The sequence below is a fragment of the Canis lupus genome, chromosome 17 (genome assembly GCF_048164855.1).
Source record: "Canis lupus baileyi chromosome 17, mCanLup2.hap1, whole genome shotgun sequence".
Lineage (NCBI taxonomy): Eukaryota > Metazoa > Chordata > Mammalia > Carnivora > Canidae > Canis > Canis lupus.
In genome coordinates this window covers 15693059-15699058 of record NC_132854.1, presented here as the reverse complement: position 1 = coordinate 15699058, position 6000 = coordinate 15693059, and positions in this window count along the sequence as shown.

Sequence of the window (6000 nt, the reverse complement as noted above, 5' to 3'; positions counted from 1 at the left end):
TATTCCTATTCCATCTTCTCTGCCAGCCTTTCCCCAGTGAAGTCTGGTTTGAGCACCACCTCAGGCTGAGTATCCCTCCAAGTACCTCGACAGGGCCAGTCCTCGTCCCCCATGTAAATATGTTTGAAATATAGCTTTGGGGACAATGGGAATTTGAAGAAACTAAAACTCCTTTCTGTTCTTTCTTTGGTTGATGAGGGCAGAGATCACTTCTAAACCCTGTGTTGAGCCTTGTAACGCCATCAAGCATTAGCCCAGTTTCACCGCCAGCCCTTATAGGGTGACTAAGCCTGTCTGACAGACAGAAGTGGCCTAGAGTGGCATCTCTCTCTTTGCTCTAACCCCTAATTGAGAGCTAGCTCTAGCCATAGGGCAGTAGAGATCTCATCTTTCAAATTGGTAGGGTAGCAGCAAGGAGATACTCCAGGAAAAACATGGAAAACCTCCCAGATTCCTTTGCTGAGGCACAGAGCGTTGAGTCCCTGGGTGCACTCTTATGTGGCCAGGTGGGTTAGGGCATTGGCCCAAAACCTGCAGCAGAAGAGAGAGGGGCAGGCCCCACCGTCACCACACAGAGCTCCTACCCTGTCAGAGACAAAATTCTCATTTTCCTATGGAGAGAGAGAGAGTACAGTTTTGCTGGTTAACAGCAAATCTTTAGATTCAGATCTGTGTTCACCCCTCAGCTCCACCATGACTATGTGACCTCAGACAAGTCATCTATTCTATACATCTGTTTCCTCAACCACAAATTGGCATTCGAGTAGCACTCAATGAATGGTGGCCATGACTAATATTATTAGTGAAACTGGTTGTCCCATGGCCATATTCTGATGCTTCTTGTCTTGTAGCTCAGGAATCTGGCAGGGGGGAGGGGTTTCCTCATGATCACTCAGATTGCCTTTTTGCATCACTGCCATCCACTTTAATTCCATTATTCTCAGGAAATTAGATAGTGTCTACTGACCAGAGTGTTACGCATATGGGTACAGATTATTAAGATATCATCTATTTAAAGTGTCATAATATTATATATAAGTATCAGTGGATAAAAACCAAAGCAAAGTTCAACAAACCAAAACTACTGCTTGCAACAGACAAGTGAAACCATTCTTGACTATAGGTTTCTCAGTACACTCATTTAACCCTAATGAATTCACCCCTGTGCTTGGGAGAATCATCCCAGACAGCCGCACCACCGTATATACTTTGTTTCTTTATTTTTATAAGGGTAGTTTAGTTTCCATTATTTGTGATAATTCTTATTAGCATATATTATCCAAATAATGATAACCTAGTTTTATGAGGCCTAACTGAAGATCACTGTTATTAAGTCTTGCTGAGAAGTGGGGCATGACTGCCAAACTTTTTATAAGAATTACAGGGTTCCTGGGCTCAAAGCAATGTACGGCAGGACTCGGGAGTTCAAGACAAACACATAGGACTGTGAAAGCCAGTAGAAGCTAAATGCAGATCTGAGGAAGAAAAGTATTGTTAAAAGCCTGGGTTCCAAGAATCTCATAGAATTTCTATGAAAGGAGCACTTGCATTAATTATTAGTTTATCCCCTTAAATTAAGAAGTCTGCCTAATCCAAATATATGCCTATACTGAAGAATGAATCAATGTGTGTGTGTGTGTCTGTGTGTTTCCTCTAATTACATGTGAAAGATCAGAACAAAGATGGAAAATCAGAGGTGCTATGCCTAAGAACCTTCACTGATAAGCAGTACTTTGAAAAGCTCAGCCATGTGTGGTTTGGAATCTTGCCCTGAATATTTTTCAGGATTCTACAGAAATATCCTCTTGGTCAGTAAATTTCGTGTACAGCCTAACGAAGGAATTTATAGGCACAGTTTAGCCAGAATGGCTCTGGGTGAAAAGTGACATATGCTCATCTCTCTCTTTCTCCCTATGAAAAGAATCTGTGGCAACTACTCTCACCTAGCTTCTGAACATCAGAAGCCCACTAAGCCCTTAGAGAGTAACAACTTATGCCAGGCAGGTAGGAAATTACACAGTTTTTATTACTTTATTGCATGTGAATCTCCTGGTGTGCAGCAAGGTGATTAAAACTTTCTATGGCCTGATTTATTTTCATGCTGATTTGCAAGGCTGCCTTAGCATCTCTACATTCCTTATAATTTGGGTATTTATTACATACTTTACAAGGCACTTGTGTAATATGATATCAAACTTGAAAGTGGTATTGTATACACAGAAACTCTATTAATAAAAATTACTAAGTAGCGCTATTTGTTTGTAGTAAAAGGAGACTCACTTATACACAAGATGGAAGATTCCTCTATGCACAGTGATTCAATTAGCAACTTGGAGGTTTGTTTTGCCAGCTTAGCTGAGAGACTGATTTCTACAAAGTTCCTTGGCCAAACTTATCTCAACTATTAACCTATCCATTCCCATCCAGGTACTTTTGATTTGCACACATGGAAGAGTCTCTATATGAGTTTTACAAAACTTGCGTGAAGATATCTTTTTAATCACCATCCTAGAGAATGTTGACCTGGTCAAGGCAGTTGTTGTGTTGGCTGTACCATATGCAGCTGTATCTCTCACTCCATTGATCAACCCAGTGGAATAAACCGAGTCTAGGTTGCCCCTCTCATAGTGTATCTCTCTCAAAGTGTTTTTAACATCCCTCTCAGACCCCAAATTCTGTGAAATAACTGGAGCCTAAAATGATCTCCTCGTTCAACTCTAACCACAAGCAATCTAAATTGCCATCCTTACCTTGGTCCCATTCCCACTATGGAAAGTAAGTTAGCAAGAAGTGCTGAGTGGACCCTACCGCAGCCAGCGGAGTTACCATGACTGATACCGGTGGGATGTGAAGCCCAGGGACATTGATTTGGTGCAGCTTCTCATCTTCCCCTTCAGGACATCCTCTTCACAAACCAGGATCTAAAACGATGGTTCTCAAAGTTTAGCCCTCAGACCACCAGCATCAGTATCATGTGTCAGAAATGCCAATTCTCAGGTCCCACCCCAGACCTCCAGAATCAGAATCCCTGGAGTTGGGATACCCCCAAGTCTGTGCAATTCGAATTCATTCTGAAGTTGGAGAATGATGAAGGAGACAAATACTCCCATGCATGGCACTGAGAAGCAAATCTATCAATTGTTTGGGCCTTTTCTGCTGGCTTACCTTTTTAGGGGTGCCTGCCACTAGAATTTCTTCTTAACTACAAATTTGCCCTAGGTCCAAACACTAAAGCCCTAGCATTTTCAAAGAATTCATATGAGATTTTGTTTATTTGTCCATGTTTTTTCTGATACTCAGCTGAACTATCCCTAATTCAAATCCAGAGTGAATACAGCTTGATGTAGTCCCATTTTTCTCTGAGTTTAAACTTCAGAGAAATCTTTACCCAAGCCCCGCCTTTTTTTTCTTCTCACTTAAACATTCACCGACTACTCCTCTGACTAATCCAACTCATTTCCATCCCCACAGGAAATAAAAACAAAATTAAAGAAATAAATGACAGGAATATGTCAAAGACCACACACATGATATACACTACACAGTCTAACTATCTGATATATTTATCTATGTTTTTTCATAGAATTTCCTATCATCCTGCAAATGGTTTTGCATGTTTATGTGTAATGTATAAAAATCAAGTATTTAGTCATTGTACGATTCAGCCTTGATCAAAACATTAGGGCTATCCAAGGAAACAAAGAGTCTTACAAGTGAGTATCATAATCCCATTTCTCAGATCAGGAAACTGAGGCACAGAAGGCTGATTGGATATAAAACATTAGGCAAAAGTCCCTTTTGGTTAGCTCAAAATGAAAACCTCTTTTAGCCAAATTTCCAATTCAAATCCATTATAATCAAATAAATAATAATAGAGACTCTATCTCTTGTATTTATTAACAAAATTCAGTTTATTCATGTGTACAATGTGAGATTTGAATGTAATCATTATTATCGGCAGCATTTTAAGCAGCTAGACAGGATACAGCACTTACCTTTAGTCTATGGGGAGTGACAAAGAAAGTAAGAGTTTTAATTTGTGATTTGGAAAAGGCTAGAGGAAATGGGGACAAATAAAAATTATATAAATGAAAACACACACACAAGCAATTTGCAGATAAACACAGACTTACATGGCAGAGAGATAGTGCTCACTAAATATTCTCTGCCCTTCCCCATATGCCCAGCCTCCCTTGAGCTTAGATTGGCCACAGGATTAGTTCTAATTGACTGTGTGCAAAGGCTAAGGCAGTTCAGACCTGGGGTAGCTCCTCCATCCCTTTCTTCCCCTCCTGTGACAACCTTGGAGGAATGTATTCCAAATAGTGTAGCTACAAAATAAGGAGGGAGGACGCCCAACCCACATAAGTGCTGACCTGAGAGAGAAATAAAACATGATTGTATTAAGACCTTGAGAGTTAGGATTTTTCTATTGCGGCACCCGTGTTAATTACCCTAATTCAACCTGGAAAGGTAAAGCCGTACTGTGCACCTGTGCTTCCCCTCCGGTTCACTCTTCCCTCATCAGGAATGCCCCCTACCTCCTCCCTGTCCATTTAACTGAATCATAATCTTTTACAACCTAAGTGAAATGCCAAGTCATTTATTCATTAGACAAATATTCTTGCACACCTAGTCTGTGTCAGGTATGCATTCATTCTTGAGGATTCAACTAAGACAGACACTCCCATGCCCTGATTTCACAGAGCTTACACTACAGCAGGGAAGAAAGAAAATCTAACAAGTAATTATAATCCAATCCCCAAACAGAAGCAATTTCTTCCTCCTCTGAGCTTTGGCAAATCCTCATACACACTTAGCCCTTTTTACCCTCCATGACTGTTGTTATTAGTAACATTGTCTCCCTTGCCTGCCAACTGTTAAGCACTTTGATGGTAGGTAATTTGTTTATCTATGAGTATTCCCCAACTCTTTGCACATGGGAGGCTCTCTGTAAACAATTACTGATGACATATATGGAGGGATATGTTACATGTGTGAAAGCAATTGCTAAAATTATTTATGAGAATTAAAATTTAGAGGGGAGTGTCCAGGAAGTCTTTATGGTGACTTTTCAGGAGCATCTGATTGTGATCTAAGAATCGATAATTACTATTTTTCCTCCTATGCCTGGCACATAGGGAGCACTTCATACATATATTAAATGAAGGAACTGAATGAATGGGTTGTCCACTCTCTTATTGATCAATGGCTCTCCTGATTGAATGAATTCCTACCCCAAGGTATCTTCAATAGTTGAATGAGACATACTGTGCTTTTTGTAGCAAAGAAAGACATTTCCAAGCCCTCAGAGCAGCCAAAATATTTTTTTTCTTTTAACATCTTGAAAAAGCAATAGATTACACTGTTTCTGATCATTTAAACTAACTCAAATGTAATTTTCTTTATAAAGTAAAACTCGGTTGGCAAAGTTAAGAAGGCTCTTGTTTAAAGTTTGGTGAACTTATGTAAATTATGAATGGTGATCTTCTTAGGATTCTGCTAACCTAAAATAATTTCCAGGATTGAAAGAAAGTATATATGCTTTCATAGTAATTTAATGAATTCAATTTTCTAAAGCTTCTACCTTTCTTAAAAAAAAAAAAAAAACAAGATGAAGACTAAAAGAAAATGAGGTGATTGTATTTTTATGCTAAATTTAATTCCATTTCAGGGAAACAGTTTGCCAAAATGTTTTGTTAAATATTATAAAACAATTGGGGAAATTGTATTTTTATTTTGTTTCCTATATCCCTCATTTTTTTCTGTGGAGGACCATCAAGGACATGCCATCATTTTGTCTGTTATATTTTCTTATATTCTTTTTTAGTATTATTGTTCTAGCCACTATGTGATATTCTACGTCAAGTTTTTAACCACTATATAGCACTATCACTTGGGAATACTGGTTAAATAGTCATTTTGTATGCACTGATTTTATATTTCTAAGAACTAATGTTTTTGCTTTTGTTTTTTTTATTTTTTATTTTTTTATGTTTT